At 36.8% G+C, this 22,133-nt stretch overlaps 1 protein-coding gene across 5 annotated transcripts in view; it reads right to left on the bottom strand.

Annotated features, from left to right (window-relative positions):
• Window positions 1–22,133, bottom strand: part of Magi2 (membrane associated guanylate kinase, WW and PDZ domain containing 2) — a 1,455,764-nt gene that overhangs the window by 638,958 nt on the left and 794,673 nt on the right. The window lies entirely within an intron of this gene.

The following is a 22,133-nucleotide window of genomic DNA, read 5'->3' as shown; positions in this document are numbered from 1 at the left end:
TTAGAAGATGGAATTATATTTCATGCTCCTGGACTGTGAGACTCAACATAACAAAAATGGTCATCTTATCCAAAGAAATCTACAGATTCAATGAAATTTCTATCAAAATACCTACAAAATTATTTGCAGATCTTGAAAGATCAATTCTCAACTACTTATGGAAAAACAAAAAACCCAGAATATCCAAAACAATCCTATACAATAGAAGATAAAAGGTCTTCTGGAGGAATTTCCATGCCTGATCTCAAGCTGTACTATAGAGGAACAGTAATAAAAACGGCATAGTACTGGCATAGAAAAGGGCTGGTTAACCAATGGAATCAAATAAAAAACAACCCAGAAAAAAACCCCACACATCTATGGACACTTGATGTTTCACAAAGAAGCCAAAAGCATACAATGGAAAAAGATAACATCTTAAATAAATGGTGCTGGTCTAGCTGGTTCTCTCTATATAGAAAAATGCAACTAGCTACATACTTATCACCATGTATAAAACTCAAGTCCAAGTGAATTAAAGACCTCAAGATAAAACAACACACACTAAATCTGTTAGAAGAAAAAGTGGGAAAGAGTTGAGCTCATTGGCACAGGAGACAGCTTCCTGAACAGAACACTAGTAGTTCAGGCTCTAAGATCAATAATTAATAAATGGGGCCTCATGAAACTCAAAACGTTCTATAAGGCAAAGGACACAGTCAACAGAACAAAACAACAGCCTAAAGACTGGGAAAGGATCTTTACCAACCCTACATCTGACAAAGGGCTAATATCGAAAAAAACACAAAGAACTCAAGAAGTTAAACACCACCAAACCAAATAATCCAATTAAAAAATGGAGTACAGAGCTAAACAGAGAATTCTCCACAGAGGAATATTGAATGGCTGAGAAACACTTAAAGAAATGCTCAATGTCCTTAGTCATCAGGGAAATGCAAATCAAAATGACTCTGACATTCCATTTATACCTATCAGAATGGCTAAGATCAAAACCTCAAGTGACAGCACATGCTGGCGAGGATGCAGAGAAAGGGGAACACTTCTCCATTGCAAGTGGGAGTGCAAACTTGTACAACTACTTTGGAAATCAACCTGGTATTTTCTCACAAAATTGGGAATAGAACTACCTCAAGACACAGCTGTACAACTCCTGGACATATATCCATAAGATGCTCCACCATACCACAAGGACATTTGCTCAACTATGGTCACAGCAACTTTATTCATAATAGCCAGAATCTCCCAACAACGAAGATGTTCAAAGACTAAAGAATGAAGAAACTGTGGTACATTTACACAGTTAAATATTATTCAGCTATCAAAAACAAGGAAATTTTGATATTTGCAGGCAAATGGATGGAACAAGAAAATGGAGGGACAGAGGAATGAGAGGATACAAGGGATGGGATAACAATTTAGATGTAATATGAATAAATTAATAAAATATATTTTAAAAAAGAAAAGATCATTCTGAGTGAGATAACCCAGACCCAGAAATACATGCATGGTTTATGTTCCTTAAATGGATATTACTCCAACATAGAAGTCCTTTGAGAAATTCCGCCCAGTGGGAGGTCAGGACAGACCCTGGCACTTGCAGCAGGATGCTGAGTGGAAAGCTGAGAGTTGTATGCAAGAGTTGGGTGGGGAGAATGGAGGGACCAGGAGGGGTCAGGAACTTCATAGTAAGACCACCAAGGCCAGTGGATCTAGACCCAGGGGGCCTTCACAAACTGAGCCACCACCCAACGACAATGCATGCAGAGTCCCTAGATGTTCTGTTCAGATGTAGACAATGGGCAACTCTTTCTCCATGTGTGTGAGGAGCGGGGAGAGAGGGAACTACCTCTGACATGCGCTCTGGTACCTGTGATTTGATCACTGCCCCTTGGAGGAGTGACCTTTTGGGCACACAGAGAAAGGGAATGCAGATACCCTGATAGACTGTGATCAGACAGTGGGGGAGGAGTACCCTCCCCATGCCTCACCCCACCCCCATTCCCCCACCCCCCATCCCCCCACCTCCCGGTCAGAGACCTATGGGGAGGGGAATAATATGGATGAGGGAGGGAGGATGGAAACTGGAAGATAAGAGCAAGGGGATAACAACTGGGATGTAATGTGAATAAATTATAATAAAAAAAATTTTAAAATAATTAATAAAAAATTAAAAATGGCAAAAAAGAACGCTTAGAAATTGCTGGTGGGAGTATAAGCTAATTTATGTTGTGTAAAACAGTATGAATATTACTACCATTGAAAATTGAACTACCATATCATCCAGCAATCTTTGTTCTGACAATGTTTTCAAAAGAAATTAAACCAGTACCTCTAGGAAACACCTGTATTCATGCATCCATTATAGCATTATTCACAGTAGCCAAACTAGGGAACAAGCTAAATGCCAATCAAAGCATACATGATGGAAAATAAGTGATATCTAGGCTTGAGCCTTGGAAAGGCAGGGGTTGGGTTACTATGGGACAGTATGTAGGCTAACAGAGAGGGGGATCTTGATCAGACAACACGTGTGGACTTGGAAAACAATTATGCTACATGCAATAAAGAGACACAGAAAACTCATATTGTATAGTATCACATATATAAAATTTTAAAATGTCCTGTGCATAAAAGGAGAAAGTAGAACAGAGGTTACAGGAGGGGGGAATGGAAAAAATCTGGATGTTGTGCAAAAAGAAAACAGTTACAATTATGAAGGATTAAAAAGTTCAGAGAGCACTATGCCTCTGTATTATTATAATTATGGGAATATGCTGACAATGTAGGCAGTCTCTGAAAAGAAAAAAAGAGATGGTTGTGGAAGATAGATATGTTAATTTGATTAATTATAATAATATTATTATGTAAAGCCATGCATTAGTTAATGATGAAGACGTGTTCTTAGAACTGTATTGTTAAGCAATTTTGTCGCTGTGTGAACATCACAGAGTACACTTATGTAAATTAAGGAGACTGCACCATTAGGCAATATGAGAACATCATCATGTGTATGGTCAGTCGCTGATTGAAATGTTGTAATGAGGCCATGGCTGCATGTCTAGAGACAGTTCATAGTGTCTTCTTTAAATATATGTAAGAACTGGCCACATTTTACATTTTACATTTTAATTATGTTCAGTTTTGTCCAGTACATTTCAATAAGCCAGGGGAAAATGTTAAATTCCTGTTCAGCAAAAGATACTGTAAAGAAGATGAAAATAGAAGCTATGGATCATAGATAAATCGTTTTACACACACACACACACACACACACACACACACACACACACACACCATGGGAGGAGTGTTGTTTCCTGGACACAGCTTGGCTGTTGCACACAGCAGCCCACAGAAGCTGTGTAAACTCAAGCCAGATAAAACTTCCAGTGTAGAGAGAGGTGGGTCTCTTGAGGCTTTACACTTAGCTGAGTAACTACTGGCAGTTGAAGGCTGCTGGGGGAGGCAGAGCAACTTTTCCTTAGGAGCGTAGACATTGGTAGATTGTTCTGCCCTAGTGGATGGCCCCATTATGCATTCACACACAAACAGCACTAACAGAACACAGATCATTAAATGAATAATTGTATCAGTCTGAGTGGGAATGGCTCAAAGGCTCATACTTTTAAACACTTGGTCCCCAGTTGGTAAAACAGTTTGGGAAGGATTAGCAGGTGTGGCCTTCTTGGATGAGGGTTGTCACTGAGGGCTGGCTTTAAGCCATTCCAAGTCCATGCTATTCCCACTAAATACTATCTCTACCGTGTGCTTCTGGATGAAGATGTAGGCTCTTAGCTACTGCCCCAGTGCCATGCCTGCTGGCCTGCTGCCTTGCTCCCCACAATGATGGTCGTGAACTCATTTTGTGAACTATAAGCCCCAAATAAACTTTTTTCTATAAGTTGACTTGGTAGTGGTGTCCTACTTAGCAATAAAAAATTAATTAAGGCAATGAATTAATAAGTAAATAAATTGAAAATGGTAAATAAAACCATCCCAGATCAAATGACTCTAGATGGATCATAGATTTGGAAGCTTTATATAGTTAAAGGAGAAAAAAAACGGTATCTAAAATTTCAACTTCATTATCAGTAAAGTGAAATAAAATCAATTATCTACTTGAGAACAATTTCATATAACCTATTTAAATACTATAAATATGAATAATATTATTTTACCATCAATATTTGAATTTTATAAATGTCCAGTAAGATTTAAAACTAGACATCATCACAGCTTAAGGAAATAAAGAAACCATAAGTTATTAAATTGACTTTTGTTTGTAGTCATTATTAAACCTTGTTATTTGTTAAAGCCAAAAAGAATTCTTTAAAGTCAAGAATTTAAAAAAAAAAAAACAATTAAAAACTGGGCCAAAGATTTAAGCAGATACCTTACTAATGAATGCATGTGCGCAGATGGCAGAATAATATACAAATTGCGGGGCGCATTATATGTTATCAAGGACTACAAGTTAAAAGAACAAGGTACAAACACACATTTCAAAGCACCTACCTTATCAATATCATCAAAATTTAGTAAGGCTTTGGAGCAGCAGAAGTGCTCAATCACTGATGGTGGGAGTGCAAAACCCTATGACCACTTTGAAAGCTTGGCAACTTCTTTTAAAGTGAAGCATACTGGACTCTATCATGATTATATCGCTTGACATATATCCAAAGGAAACAAAAACTTACACTCACACAAGCTTGCACAGGGGTATTTATAGTAGCTTTGATGGCATTTGATACAACTCAGAAATAACCGAGAGTTCCTTTAGGTGAATGAACAAACTGCTCTGTACAGCCATCATGCGTTAGTCAATGCTACAAGTGAAATGACCAACCGAGCAATGGAAAAGTATGAGAAAGCTTATGTATGTATTAATAAGTGGTAGATATATACATGGAAAAGGCTATACGATATTTAGTCAATACAGTGTTTTTGAGAAGCCAAAACTAGAGATGTTTTAGTGGGTACTGGAGTTTTGGCAGTGGTGGGAAAGATAACTGCAGGCAGGAATAGGCAGACTACAGGCGATTTCTAGAGTAGAGAAGCTACTTCCTATGATAAAAGAATAAAGATGTACATTTGTTCAAATTTGTAGGATGAATATCAAGAATGAATACCTTAAAAAAAAAAAAAAAAAGAATGGATGCCTTTGTAAACTATGGAACCTAAGTAGAAGTTATTATGGCATTGTAGGCTTTAAGTACAAAAATGTCTTACTCTAACTGATAAATTAATAGTGTGTAGGGAGAAGTATAGGCAGAACATCTCTGAACCTTTTTTCTCTATTTTACTGTGAACCCAAGACTTCGCTGAATATAAGTTCTAACAAATAACAACAGTTGAGAAGTGTTCACACTCTATTTTCTAGAAAAGGTTTGATGGGTTCAGTGTGAATGCTTCTTTATAAACATGATAGAATTCTATCAAAAATTATCTTGGCTCATAGATACATTTCCCAGACATTTTAAAACCAGAATTTCCATTGAATAATTAGAAAACCTGGGGAGATCCATAGAGTCAGGTCCACTTGATTATGCCACAGTGCACACACCGTTAAGAAGAAGAAAAAAGTTTTTGACAAATATCACCCTAGACATTGGACTTTGATGACCCAATATGACAAATAAATACAAATTACATTTCACATATTTTACAAACATTAAGACTACGTTGACAGTGTCTTAGGGAGAAACAAAAGAAACTCCTTATGACTGCAAACTCTGCAAAGAATTCTTAGACTAAACAGCACATGAATCAGGGGTAGAAGTCAAGTGAGCACCCAGACTTCCGGAAGTGGAACCACAAAGTGAACAGTGGGAGAATCATATTTACAAAAAATTCATCTATCTTTAATGACTTAGAAAGGGGCTAATATCATAGAAATACATTTTATAAAACATATTCAGATATTTAATAATAATATAGAAACATGTTCAACATACCTTGCTTTTATAATAATGCAAATTAGCACTGCAGTGATAAAGCTTTAGTGGTTGTATAAACCACTAAAACAGTTAGAATGAAAGACAAAATTATAGGTAACAAAAGAAGCTGGATCCTTCATACATTGGTGGTGAAAAATATAATAGTTCAGTCACTATGCACACACATGTGTCTCTGTGTGCACACATCTACCACACAGCTCAACAAACATACTCCTGGTATATATGCCAGAGATATGTCAGGCTATGTTCACATAAAATCCTTTATATGAATGTATGAAGCAGTTTCATCATAGGCTCATGCTAGAGATAACACACATATCTGTCCTTTATTGGCTAATGATTAAACCAGCTAATGTATGTGCGTATCATAAAACACAAGCTAGGAATGAGAAGCATCTAGCTATTATTCAGGGAATACCCAAATGAATCACTGGATGGTTTAGCTAAATAAAAAAAGCTCAATCCACCAGCTCTGCATATTTCATGTTTTCCTCTGTATAAATTCCTCACAATGACAAAGCTATGGAAATGATGGTTTGCTGTATAGGAATTTTGATCTAGAAATATAGCAAGGGATGACATCCAAAAACCTAGGTTTGTGTGATCTGACTAGAATGCAGATGTGTCACACGTCTTTAATTGCTGTGGCTCAAATACAGACATGCTCTTAGTACACACCTTTAATCCCAAACAAAGAAGATAAAGACAGTTTGTAAAAGGAAGCACCCATGTCCGAAAGTGATATCTAATTGAGAGGAAGACAAAGTGACAAATCAGAGAAAGATTTGACAGGGTAAGATATGCCCAACTCAGTTTACTGGGAGAGTTTTACAAAGACCTGTTGAAGAGACAACAAGCTACACACAGGCAAAGACAGAACGAGGCAGAGAACGAGAAGGAGCCAAGATTAGAACATTTTGCCAAAGTTAGTCTGAGGCCATGCAGAGCAATTCAGTGAGAAGCCGAGAGAGAGAGAGAGAGAGAGAGAGAGAGAGAGAGAGAGAGAGAGAGAGAGAGAGAGAGAGAGAGACAGAGAGAGAGACAGAGAGAGAGAGACAGAGAGAGAGAGACAGAGACAGACAGCGACAGAGAGAGACAGAGACAGAGAGAGAGACAGAGAGAGAGAGACAGAGAGAGAGAGAGAGACAGAGAGAGACAGAGAGAGAGAGAGAGAGAGAGAGAGAGAGAGAGAGAGAGAGAGAGAGAGAGAGAGAGAGAGAGAAGCCAGAGAGAATCAGTCAGCTTGGATAAGAGCTACAACATCTGAGTTGAATCGGCCAGCCAGAGTTCAGAGAGAACTAGAAAGGGTGAGCTTATTCTGCAGTTAGTCTCAGAGGCAGAAAGCATTCTAGGCCTAGCTTAGACCAGACAAAGCCTAGAAGCTTCCAGGACTAGGACTAGGTTAGCGGACAGAGGCATTAAGCCTCTGAGAGGAAAATTAAGTGAGGCATATAAAAGATACCTTTATAGCTTGTTGTCAGGAGTGAAGCAGGGCATGATGGGAAATTCAGTGGCTGTGAAAGGACAGCATGAAGATCCTTGTGACCAAAGTAACAATAGTGTATGAACTTTGCAAATATCAACATCTTTGTGAGGACCTGAATAAGTATAACAGAATCTTCCTATTATCTTACAACTGAATTTGAGTCTAGTATTCTTTCAAGTAAAATGTTTAATTAAAAAGTTAACTAAATGGTTATACATACTCAACAACCATCCCATTCTTTCTATTCATTCAATTATACCTCTTCAATATGCTAGTGTTAATGTATTAAAACATTACTTTTTAAACAAAAATAGACATTCACCCTGAACTCATTTAAACTCATAATCTCATAAAAATACTAATTCGATTTTAATAAGTTTTTAAAAGGAAAAAGACAATAACAGGGGAAATGGACCTTTAAAATTAAATATTAAATAACATTCTCAAAATATAGCTTCAAAAAAAGCAAGGATGGTAAACAGAGAAACAAAAAGTAAAAGTGTTTCCATTTTGTGGAGAGATGCTGAGCACAAGGGACAACAATTGGTGGCATTTTCTAACCCACTTTTAATACAATAAACGGGTGGGCTCCATTTCCAGATGTGGTATGGATTCAGACATCAGCCTGATTAAGACATGCCTCAGTGTTAGCCATATTTGTTACAATGTCATCATTTCCACTTATTACCATAATTCTGTATTAAGAGTTCATGCAGAAATACACTTTTAAATATCTATTTCTACTTTCCAAAGCTCTGTCCTCACAACTCAGTGAAACAACCAATATCGTGCCGATCTCACCAGGCTGCTGGACTCTAATATTTTGGTTTCTTTTCTCCTTTGGACTGAGTAACAGCGACAAGGTCCTTTTGTCCTATTCACAGGGGTTGCTCATGATTTGATACCTACCAATTTTTAAATATTTGAATGATTTATTTGTAAATAAAGGTTTTCATAATTTTTAGCGTAGTGGAAAACACAGGTGAATACTAGGAATTATACTATGACTTAATTAAGTCTTGTTCTTGATATCTTTTCTTGCTCTTCTTATCCTTTTATTAATTTCATATTCTTTGTCACTTGAGAAGAATTTGGTTTGCTTAATTGATTAATAGGTTTTGAGACAGGGTCTTGCCAGTCACCCAGGGTGGCCTTGAATTTCCCACCATTACACCTTAGTCTTTTGAGTACTTAACATCGTATTGGTTACTCGTAGGCATTTTCCAAGTCTCAGTTGTAACTGCTGGTTAGATAGCTTGGCAGGAACGTTCACTGTGCTCATGAAGCTTAGTAGTTCTCTAAGCCCTTTCCACCAAAGGTTGTGAGTTTTCATAATTTTCCTATTTTACTGATGTCATCATTTTCTTGCCCTTTAGATATGAAGCTGGAGTATGAAGCATTTCTTCTCTCACAGACTAGTCCTTGAACTTTGTTTAAGTCTTTGAACTTTGGTTCTTCCTAACCTGCTCAGTTTTAGGGACAGTTCCCTTAGGCCACCATGGTAATGCTTAGCTGGGTTATGGTCTCTGAACACTTCTAAATTAAAACCTGCTCTTCTACCATTGTGGCTTCTGCTGTCAGTGCTTTCTGCGGGCTCACAATGGGTGAGTGACTGAAAGGTATCTTTAAAAGCTGGCACAGTGGTGTATGCATTCAACTTCTGTATTTGGGAGGCAGAATAATAGTCATTGCAAGCTTGACACCAGCCTGCTCTACACACCAAGTTTCAGGGCAGCAAATGTTAAGAGCAAGATGCTGCCTCACAAAAGACCAAAAGAAAGGAGCAAACAAGCAAAGACCCAGTAACAGCCCCTAATCAATTTATAGTTACATGTAAAGACTTCACTGGATACTGAACATAAGAATAAGTAGGTTTCTGAACTAAAGAACATAGCAATTGTTGAAAGAAAGGTAGCAGTGTTTATTTTACACGGGTTGGTAATCTACATGATTAAAGAAGTTGCAAAAGTCACCACAAATTTCCAGACAAGAGTATCACCAAGCAGAGGCAGGTGGATTGTTGTCATTTCAAGGTCTGCTTGGTGTACAAAGTGAGTTCAGGACAGCCAGGCTATACAGAGAAACCCTTTCTCAAAAACAAACAAACAAACAAACAAACAAACAAACCTATCACCAACAAAGTCTGAAGGTTGGTGATTGATTGATTGATTGATTTATAATTAGTAACTTGATGAAGAAGGCCTACAATATATGCATTTAGAAAAGAAAACTAGAAAAAGTGCCTTCCTCAATTTTGCTCATTTCAGGCTATAACATGTCATTTTTCTGAATGACACTTATGGTGTGTGTTGGCGTAAGGTGACAGAATGAGATACTGGCAATGTTTTCTCATCAGTAACAGGGACCTCTCCTAGCTGTCAAGTTTCACTCTTTTGCCTTTATGGTAAAACTAGCATCTTCCATTCCAAAGAATCTTGTATTTTTTGCTCCTACAATGATTCTCCTTGTAATGCATGAATAAGCACCAGTTGAAACTTGGAAATGCTTTAAGATTCACATATTTAACATTATTGAGACTTTTTAATGGTTCTTTTCAAAAATTGTATCACTTCCCATTTGTAGCACAGACATCATGTTTAATCACTTCTTAACAACTGTATTTTATCTTGCAGCATAATATATGTTATGATACTTAAACACATCGGATACACTGGGTCTAAGTCCATGAAGCTCACAGGAACTATTTCTGATAAAGGCTTACAACACTAGCAGTGATACAGGCTAATGCTTACTGAGCTGCATCTTGTAATGAATCAAGTGAGTTACTTCTCAGGATAAGCTACATACTATGAGTCTAAATAGCAATTGCTACAGCCAAAGTTATAGAGATTATATATGGTAGAGACAGCATTAGAAACTCACAGTTTGGGTCTAGAAATTTACTAACAAACAACACTACACATTTAAATGGAACTCAATAAGCAAAATTCTGAACACGTAAACACATGCATATATAGCCCTGTTTTTCCCTTCTCCTCTGCAGTTGCTCCCATTTAGTTACCAGTTTTACCCCACCTAATTTTAAATAAAGAGAAGGTTTTATTTGGGTCAACTCCTTCTGGCTTTGTTTAATGTCAGGATCTTTTGCCAAATAGTTGAAATTACGGTTTTAAGACAAAATCAAGATGGCTATAAAACATTTCCTGATAAAAAACAATGATGCTCACTTCATTAAATTTTATTATTACACATCCAGTTAGTAATGAACTTTGACTACCATCCTGGTCAACAGGGTCAACTGACTCAACGGAGAAGAAAGAGTTAATGCCACTACTAACTTAGAATCTGTGACTTCAATAAAGAAACAGGCTAACTGTGTAAAATGGTATTACTGAGAGTTATATAAATGTGAGTGAATCATACACTTGATTTAAATCTTCCTAGATGTCACGGCTCATTTCCCTTTTAATGGTTATTACACTATTCTCTGGGTTCCCTTCAAAATGACTACAAAAATATATCACAGCACAGCTTTCCACAAGACACAGAACAGATACATCACAGCATCACTCTGACACTTTCTGGGTCAGATACAGCAATAATCCCTGGGTCTCTATATGGTGAGCATACACTTAAAGGGTAATATTTCATAGCTTTTCAGATTGTAACAAATGGAAAATAAAATATCCAAGAAGATTGCTAAGATAGTCTACCAGTTCATTACTCCAGATCACAAATACTAATGTCTTACTGAGAAGTGAATGTATTTACTCATTTTTAGGTACACACACATGTTAATAAACACTTCAAACTGACATTTTCTTCTGTCTTTACTAATAGTTAACAAATATAGCAACATTTAATCTTGTTTATGAAATATTATATTTTTACTGTTCTTTCTCCTGGCATATATGCATATATAATATATAACAGAATTAACAGAATATGAAAATATATTGGCATGTAAAAATTTTTACATATGCATATCATATTTTAATCTGCTGCTTTGGATGTTTATTATATTTAGAAAACTTTTTCTTTCTATGAAAAAGCATTAGTACTGGTATCAAATGGACAAATCATTTATTGGTAGGAAATATTCTGAATTTTATCTTCACACAGTTTTCTTAATACATAATTAAAGTTATGTTACATAGCCTATATGATGTTTATGTACTTTATGTTTTTAACAAAGCACACAGAGGGAGAGACACAAAATATTTATAGGTTGCTTCTACAGAACAACCTATAACTCCACAAAAATCTGTATCTTTCAAAAGCATCTAAGTGAAATATCCATATATTTCAGCTTTCCTAATTAAGTTCTTCTAAGAATTAAACTGAGGCTGTAACTTCTGGCAGGGTATATCAATGACAAGAACTTTACTTTGTACATATTATATTAACTTTATGCTCATTCGGAAGCAGAAATAGACTGCATGCTGTTTCTTGCTATAAGATAGTGGCTTCTTGATTCTATATCTTTTTCATATTCATCTGTAAATAACATAATAGTTATTCTGAGATAATTTTAGATCGATGCATTTTTTTTCTTTCAAGTAACTCCTTGAAATGAACCTTGATACTAGGACTGTCAGTGTTTTTACATCTTGGCATGATGTATGCACTGTTTAACACAAAACTTTTACTTCAAATTATTAATGTTAGTACTTTGATTGCTATATAGTTCCTATAATAATATAACTCTGATAAATATTAGCAGGTTTTATTCTAACTTCTAATTATTATCAATAAATAACTAATAAGGATAATAACAATATATTACCAGTAGGTTCTAAAGAAAGGGAAGGTACAGTGAGCTAATTGGAATGAAAGGCATTTTTATTTAAAATAACATTCATGACCTCAGATATATCAAACATTCAAAGTAGAAAAGTACTAAAGGGAAAACTGACACCAAAGATTCATTCTTACTAACTTAATTTTCTGCATATAACATTATATTTAGATGTGCCAAAACAGTATGTGAATTCATTTGAGGCATAAAATTTCATCATTAGCATGATTTTCGTTACTGCATATTATTAATGTATCTTATTTTGCTTAATTATTTGTCTTTTCCATATATTTAGTGTGATTTAAAATTTTTCCACTCCAAAATACTATTGCAATGATTAAGGGTCATCTCCCTGCCCCATATTTCTGATTATTTCCTTAAACTTATAAAATTGAAGTTAATGGTTAAGCTTTTATGATAATATCACATTACTTTTCTTAGATGGTGCACAAAAATGCTTGAATGAAAAAAAAACAGTTTTTAAAATATACTATACCAATATCCAAAATATATAAAGAACTCAAGAAATTAAACACCACCAAACCGAACAACCCAATTGAGAAATGGGGCTTGGAACTAAAGAGAGAATTCTCAACAGAGGAGTATCAAATGGCTGAGAAACACTTAAAGAAATGCTCAACCTCCTTAGTCATCAGGGAAATACAAATCAAAACAACTCTGAGATTCCATCTTACACCCATCAGAATGGCTAAGATCAAAAACTCAAGCGACACCACATGCTGGCGAGGATGTGGGGAGAGAGGAACACTCCTTCATTGCTGGTGGGAATGCAAACTAGTACAGCCACTTTGGAAATCTATCTGGTGCTATCTCAGAAAACTGGGAATAGGGCTTCCTCAAGACCCAGCTATTCCACTCCTTGGAATATACCCAGAGGATGCTCCAGCACACAAGAAAATTTGCTCAACCATGTTCATAGCAGCCTTATTCATAATAGCCAGAACATGGAAACAGCCTAAGTGTCCCTCAGTAGAAGAGTGGATAAAGAAACTGTGGTACATATACACTATGGAATACTACTCAGCTATTAAAAACAAGGAATTCCCGATTTGTGGATAAATGGATTGAGCTAGAAATGATCATAATGAGTGAGTTAACCCAGAAGCAGAAAGAATCAAATGGTATATACTCACTTATATCTGCATACTAGCCCAAGGGGCATGTCCCACGAAAGCCTTCACTTACCAGGAAACTGGGACAGAGGGAAGGGCATCCTATTGGGACTTTAAATGAGAGAAGCATGGGAGAATAGCAAAATAAAAGGATCCAGAGGGTCCTAGAAATCTACAAGTAGAACAATATGATAGGCAGATTTGGGCCCAGGGGTCCCGCTCAAACTAAGGCACCAGCCAAGGACAATACAGGAGGTAAACTTTAAATCCCTTCCCAGATCTAGCCAATGGTCAGAACATTCTCCACAGTTGAGTGGAGAGTGTGATATGACTTTCTCATATACTCTGGTGCCTCACATTTGACCATGTCCCCTGGAGGGGGAGACCTGGTGGCACTCAGAGGAAGGACAGCAAGTAGCCAAGAAGAGACTTGATACCCTATGAGAATATATAGGGGGACGTAATCCCCCTCAGGAACAGTCATAGGGGAGGGGAATAATGGGAAAATTGGGGGGGGGGAGGAATGGGAGGATACAACGGATGGGATAAACATTGAGATGTAACAAGAATAAATTAATAATAAAAATAAAAATAAAAATAAAATAAAATATACTATAAAGGCCTTATTAGAAATGTGTCACAAATAGTTATGCAGAATTTAGAGGTTTCTGTTTCATTTTAATAGTGTTACACTGAATGTCCTGAAGTGAGAATGGTGTGAAATGGAGCAGATGTAGGCAGCGGATAGAGATCTGATAAGTGCTGTGTGAGATCTGCCATGCTTTGCCTAGATATCTATGAGATGTGCAGCAGCATCACTATCAGACTGGATGGAGCCAATAGCAACTCAAGTTCAAGTCTCCAAGATGCTATGTGATATATCTGAGTATTTAATATCAAGTGGGTTTGCAAATTGAGTGCCCTTGGAAACTAAACTGCCTGTCTTGATGAAGAACATAGCCGCTTTGAAAACAAGAAAGGAAATTACCTAAAGAATTTCAGTCTCAGATAATTTCAATAACAAATCAATAGAATGTGGATGGGGTCCCAAGAACACATAGCTGGGGCAATTAACCTGAAAATAAATGATGATAATCATAACTTCTTAAACTAATTCATATAGTCATTCATTTATTAAGTTAACAGTTACTGATGGCCTACCATATGTGAGGTAGTATTTCTCTAAATATTGGTGATGCGGTGACAAATTATGGAGGTTAACATTTAGCAATTTTTAAAAAAGAAAACGCCCAGGTGTTTATAAGTATAGGATTGAGGGCAAGCCAGTAGAATAGGGTACACTCGGCTCTGCTGCAGCATTAAAGAATGCATTTATAATCAATGATCAAGTGAAAACTAAAGGGTCGCCAATAGGACAAAATAAATTGAACAAAAAACGCACTGAATGAAAATGTCAGCTGTACATTATTGTGTAGACCCAATGACTTACATCTATTTAATACTCATACCTTCAAGATGGATTCTGGGTGAGAAAGTTAGAGGGATTTAAGCTAATGTGGCCATTTGTGGCCATGGAAAAAAACTGATGCCAGCCATAGTTCAGCAATTTAGAAATAGGGTTATTTTTTAATTTAAAAGAGAAGTTTCTTAATTAGTCATAATAGTTAAATCAAATCAGACTTGTGTAATGTGCCTTTGTTCAATTACAAATGTGCCTAAGTTAATTGTATACTTACTTCTATTATTGTTGCCAACTGTTTCCCTACTCATTTCTGATTTTTTTTTTTTTTTTTTTTTTTTTAGATCTGACAAAGTGGCCGTCAAGAATTACACAGAATAAGTCTCAGGGAGCATTGTCAGGAGCCATTCATTTACACCTACATAGAAGTTTGACTGGATGATGGCTGCAAGTCTTACAAGATCTCCTAATATGGGCGTGCCTTAAGCTTTTATGAATACTGACCTGTTTGTACATTGCTGTGGTGAGGAAAGAAGAGTACGGCTACCTTTGTTTTTCAGTAGAACATGCAGATTCAAAGGTAAGAAATGGATCTTAGTCATTGATCTAGCAGCTAGAAATGAGTATTCAGTGTCTGTATTACAGTTTCTTTTCACACCTGCTTCTTTAACTATGTTGGACTGCCATTTCCCCTCCAGAAGTAAAGATGAACCCACAGCCTTGTCTATGTATTCTACAACTGTGCTCTAATCTTGGGCTCCTCTTCTTGTATATGAATCATCAGACAGACAGACATACCATCATAATGAAAACTCTTCACGAGAGACCATATCTTAAGTGACACACTGTTTAAAGGACAGAATTGTGTCTTTAACATAAGTTTGAAAAGAAAACAATGCTTTGTCTGCAATCTAACCTTTCAGTCAAACACAAACAAAAACTTCATCAAATGCCTACTTGAAACAACAGGCTCCAAATACGTACTGGGCCAGGCTACTTAGTGGAGAACCGATGAAGCCAAAGAAGATGCGGGAAGCTTTCAAAACAAAAACAAAACAGAACAAGAACAATCCTCTGTGAAACTTAGCACTTTCTAGTAAGTTTTTAGCCTGGTCAACTGATTCAAATTCTATTCAAGGAACAGTACACAGAGGGAAATGACAGATCACTTTAGAGTCAAATAATCAAATCTAATTTCTAATATCATTTAAAATAGTTTTTGGAATTGAAATACCATCCTGATGTATCTGATTGTTTTTTATTGTAGTGGTTTCCAGATCTGCTTTCTGCCTCCTGAAAACTGCTCAGCATTTTTTTTTTTTTTTAATCTAAGCTTTGGGTTCCTCACAGTGTTGCATATTATTTTTGTCTCTCTCTCTCTCTTTTTTTTTTTAACAGCCAATAACTTGGCTTCCTCCAACCTTTCTCTAAGGAGACACTGCATGCCTTAGAGCAACTGGGGAAAAATCTTTAAATGTAGACTGTGCAGAATAATTACAATAAACTCTTAATTTTCCATGGTGGGAGAATGGAGAGATAACGTCCAAGTTAAGTCTACAGTCATGCCCCAAATTTCATTTCAGAAAGCAATTTCAACCGCTCATTTAAACAAACCTGTTATTTGCAGCAAAATTGGCTGATGGGAGCTTCGCTTCTTATTTTCATCCAGCCAGAGGGTAAAGCTAGGAACACACAAACTAGAAGTGCCCTCAAACTCAATCCATTCTCAAGGAAAAGAAAATTAACTTATCATTTGACAATGTGGAAAAAGAATTCTACAGGAAGTGTAAACACAGCTAAAAGCATCTGATTTTTCTTGTCTTCAGATTCTAAATGACCACTTTAAAGGCCTTATGCAGGAAGATTAAAATTTTCTTTATCTAGTTTCTGGTTATTCAAAGCTGGAACACTATATTATAGTTAGATATGTGTCTAGGAACCACATGATTGAACCTATCAGGCATACTTTCTATATTTCTTTGTGATCACATTAACTGTGGGGGGGGGGGGGCGGGGAGAGGACCTAAATTGAAGATGTGCCCCAAAGGCATTCTTTCTACCTTCACATTTCTAATTGTTTTTAAGTGAAATGCTACAGCACAAGCAAGTTCAAGGAGGTAGTTTCCAAATATAAGTATACATATACAAATATAAAAGCATATATTGCTTTTTCAGACATTTACATGATAGAAAGAACAATAAAGGCACCAAGAAGACAGATTGCATGATCTTTCTGCTGATAGGCGGTAGTCATTCAAAAAACATTTTCCAACATTTTAAGCTATCTAAATAAAACCTGAAGAGATCTGAGGAAATGTCTTGGATAGAACAGGAATCCTCCTGTGTATTATGCTCAGTTCTCACTGGCCAGAAGCACCAGTTTTACCTGGACATCTTCAAAGTAAGCAATAATTTTGGCCCCACCTGAGGCCTGCTGAGACAGAATCCCCAAGTTAAGGGCATAGAGAAGAGGGCGGAAGAGTCTCACTATGGAGCCGAAGCTCACACATCTCTTAACTGATGATAAAGCTAAAGATGACCTTCTACTCTTGATATTCCAGCTCCAGTTTCCCAAGTTCTGGGAATGTGTGTGCCTCCCTCTTTGGCAAAAACAGTATTTCCAAAAGTCTTTTAGATTATTTCTATACATGGCAAAGTTTGTGGACTCCTCCTTTGCGAAAGATGACCTTTCATTATTACCTCTAAGTTATAAGACATCTGGACACTTATAGGGATTTGCAGCAAAATTTCCCCAGTGATGTTTTCATTCTGTGCCTGCTGAATGTTTGAGATAAGTGCTCAGATTCTGAATTACTAGTAGACTGCCACCACAAATACCCATCTTCAAAATGTCTTTCTAACTGCTTGTATGTGCTTGTGGTGCTGACAACTGAACAGATGGTATTGCACGAGCAAAGCATGTTTTCTTTTCCTGAGCTATATTCATAGACCTGTTTTGAAGATTCAAAAATCACTCATTCTGCTATCCTATTAGTGGGTCACCATCAATTACACACAATTCAAGCATTACACATGTACTACTTTCTTTGTCCTTTTACTGGCTTTAGTTTATTAGCAACTTATCCTCAATGATAACATTTTAAATACTTTAAAGACTTGCAATCTTCAGTTATGCCGTACATAATTATTATACTATTATAATCATAATATATTATATAATAACATTAATAAATAATATCATTATATTATATTTATTATTACAAATACTAAATATATTATATATCATTATTATATATAAGTAAAATTATATTAGTTAATATCACTTATATTCTGTAAATATGCATACATTTAATTAGAAATATGTTCATATGATTATGCATCCTGACAAGTCCTAGGGCTGAAATCTCCTGGTTGAAGACCAAGGAATGCTGTTGAGTACTTCAAGTCTAAGGCAGAAGCCTGAGAACCATGGGGTAGCATGGTAGAAGGTTTAGTTTGAAGGACAGAAAGTGGCTAAACACTTAGTAAGAGCCAATGTTTTAGCCTGAGAGGCCAGAAATAAGAGAAAAGAAAGGAAAAGAATAAAACAGCAGCAACAACAAATTTTATGCCTCAGCTTGGAATAGTCAGCAGAAACTCCCTCTCACAAAAAGTTTTGCTTTATTAATATCTCCAGTTGGTTTGGTAAGGCCCACTCCCACTCGGAAGGACAATTCATTTACTCAGTCTCTTGATTCAAATGAGGTCAGTCCTTCATTCAAAAATATCCTTTGATTGTTATTCTTGGTTGTCAACTTGAATACATCTACAATGAACTAAAATTTGAAGTGGGAAGATCCAATTCGAATCTGGATCTTGTTAAAGATTTATTTAGCTAGTTATTCACTTTATATTCCAATTCTAGATCCCTCCCTTAACTCTTCCTTCTATTCCCCTCTTCTTCCCCTTAGAAAAGGGGAGCCACCCCCCCCAACTGACCCAACTCAGCACATCAAGTTGCATCAGGACTAAGCACTTCCTCTTCCACAGTGGCCTGACATGGCAGTCCTACCAGAAGGAAATGATGGAAGAGCATATGACAGAGTGCATGTCAGAGACAGTCCCACTCCACTTACTAGAAGCCCCACATGAAGTCTGAGCTGCCCATTGGTTACATACATGTAGGGGGCCTAGGTTCAGTCCATGAATGGCTTTTGGTTGGTGCTTCAGTCTCCATAAGCCCCACTGGACCTAGGTTAGTTGGTTCTGTGGGTCTCCTTGTGCAGCTCCTGTCCCATCCAAGTTCTTCTGTCTTTCTCCCCTCCACCCCCCGACTCTTCCACAAGACTCCCAATACTTTGCCCAATCTCAGCATCTGTTTCAATCCCTTGCTGGGTGGAACCTCTCAGAGGACAGCTATGCTAAGCTCCTGCCTGCAAGCATACCAGAGTATCATTAATAGTGTCAGGGGCTGGCTGTCTCCCATGGGGTGGATCTCAGGTTGGCCAGGCATTTGTTGGACATTCCCTCCATCCCTGTTCTATCTTTATCCCTACACATCTTGTAGGCAGGGTACATTTTGAGTCAAAGTTTCTGTGGATGGGCTGGTGTTTCCCCTCCCTCCACCAACTCTGTCTAGTTAAAGGGTGACCTTTTCAGTTTCCACGATCCCCACTATTAGGGGTCTCAGCTACATTTACACAATGGGATATTACTCAGATCTTAAAAACAAGGAAAACATGAAATGTGCAGGCAAATGGAAGGAAGTAGAAAATATCATCTTGAGTGAGGGAACTCAGGCCTAGAAATACACACATCGTAAGTACTCACTTATAACTGTATATTAGACATATAGTAAAGGATAACCATACTATATAATTCACAAACCCAAAGAAGCTAAGTTGTGAGGAGGGCCGAAGGCAGGATGCCTGAATCTCACTCAGAAAGGGAAATAGAATAGACATCAGAAATAATGGAAGGGAACAGGATAGGAGAGGAAAATAAAGGTAGGGATCAGATGTGGGGGAGAGGGGAGGGCAGAGCACTTGCAGAGAGAACAGAAACTGTGGGTGGGGACATCTCTGAGACAAGCTGAAGATCTAGGACAGGATAGGCTCCTGGGAGGATTTGGAGGTGATCTTTGAGGCAGGGAAATCTGGATCTTTGAGGCAAGAAGACAGGCCTTTAATCCAGATCTTCTGAGCTAGGAAAACCCACTGCTAAGCTGGGCCACACCTTCTGCTGGAAGCCTATATAAAGAAATGGAAGGAAAAAGTGTTTGCTCTTTGCTTTCTTGCCCTTCCCTTCCTAACAAGTCCATTCTTTCACCAGCATTAAAGTCTACCTCTTTAGGACCCCAGAGTCTACAGAAGACCAGCTGACACGTCCAGTCTTGTAGACTGAACATCTTCTGGATACTAGGAATTTTTGCCCACAGCTATAGGTAGATTAGCTGACAGGAGCCTATAAATCCTTCTAACAAAATCTATCTATCTATCTATCTATCTATCTATCTATCTATCTATCTATCTAATCAATTCATTATATAAATTCTGTTATGCTAGAGAACGCCAAAAAACATATACCCTCACAGATTCAATGAGAGTCTGAAGTGTCCCGCCCTTTGTAGTACAAAAGAAACTATTGCATTTGGTTTTCAATTTACTGCTGCTTTCATTTTCCACCAAAGTTGAATAAAAAGTAATAATTCTAAAATGCTCACTATTTTGCTTTTTAGTCAAGTTGTGTTTAATAATGTTCATAAATTAAGCATAAACACAGTACATGGGAGACACCAAAGAATGTTCTATGGGCTCAAGTTAAAACAGCCAATCATGAATATGGGATTCTGTGGATGCTGGGCAGCCAATGTTCTTGTGTTCTATAGTGAAAATTTGTAAGGTGAAAGTTAATGAGAAAAGTGGCTTTTTGCATAGTGCCAATTCAACTGGAGGTAAATTGAAAAACATTTTCCAAATAACAGTAATTTTTATTGTAAATTGTAGTGCAGTAGAATTAATTGATTATTTTGGCTTCAGGTAGACTGAACAGAAATCAAGAGAGTAAGACTTTTCCAAGTAAAGAAATTTCACACAATCAGCTATAAGAACAAATATTTATGCATGCCTACTATGTGTGAGGTAGTATTAACTATATAGAAAACCACGAATATTTTAAAGCTACACACTTTAAATCAGGCAACTAAAAAGAAATCATCATTTCCATGAATTTAAGGATTACATTGGATAACTTACATATATAATATCTCATCTTCTAAAGTTTGACTACTTTATAATTTTTAAATCAATGTTTATAAAAATTGTTTTATGGCACTGGAGAGATGGCTCAGCACTTGAGAGCAATGGCTACTCTTCCAGAAGACCCAGGTTCAAGTCCCAGTATTCACATAGCATTCCAAAACTGTCTATGACTCTAGTTCTAAGGGATCTGACACCCTTAGTCAGATACTCTCAGTCAAAATACCAATGCATGTAAAATACAAATAATCTTTTAAAATTTGTTTTACTCTTACAGTTTATGAATCTGGGACTATAAATTTGTATCTAAATGATTAACTAGCCAATAAAATGATTTAGTGTGGAAACAGAAATTGCTAGTTGACAAAAGTCAGGAAGGAGACAACATGGCAATACTCAAGGCCAAAGCCCAAGAGAATACATTTGACAAAGACATATTGGGAATTGGAGAGTCTTCCAGGGTTTAAGAACACTGAAGGTAAGTTTAGCTCTCAGACCCATGTCAAGCAGTTCATATCAGACTGCCATTCCAGCTCTAGGGGATGGACTTTTTGGGCCTCCAAAGGCACCTGGACTAATGTACATATAGGTACACACATATACACGTAATTTAAAAACACAAATAAGTCCTTAAAATATCATATTATATACATGTGTTGAAATACTACATCATAGGTAAAAATATATAAAACTATTATACATTTGCTAAGTAGAAAAATGTAAAATATAATTGATATCCCTTAGATATTTTATAATGTGATAATTATATATGTAAGATAAAGAAGCACATAGGCACTTAGAATTATATTTTAATATGTACGTAGATTAGTGTTGAGAAAAAAAGGTAATGAGTTGATAAGTTCCTGAAACCTGAATTGCTCCTAAGAATAGAAAGTAAACACTCAAATTTTAAACATTGAATTGAAAACTAGAATAATGTGGGTTTTTTCAGTCTAATTGATATAGCATTTACCCTACATCTTGAGGTTTTCTGTTTTCATAAGTGTTTGAGAATGGGTCACTAGACTCCATTCACAACATTGCCGAAGTTTATTTCCAAAAATAAAACCTACACTGGGAAAAACCTACTATGATTTTAAATGAATGCCTGTAAGAATGGTGATCAGGGTCAGCCTGGTCTACAGAGCTAGTCCAGGACAGCCAAGGCAAACACAGAGAGACCC

Source organism: Acomys russatus, chromosome 10 (genome assembly GCF_903995435.1).
Source record: "Acomys russatus chromosome 10, mAcoRus1.1, whole genome shotgun sequence".
In the NCBI taxonomy this organism is placed as follows: domain Eukaryota; kingdom Metazoa; phylum Chordata; class Mammalia; order Rodentia; family Muridae; genus Acomys; species Acomys russatus.
This window is presented reverse-complemented; position numbering and strand designations above follow the sequence as displayed.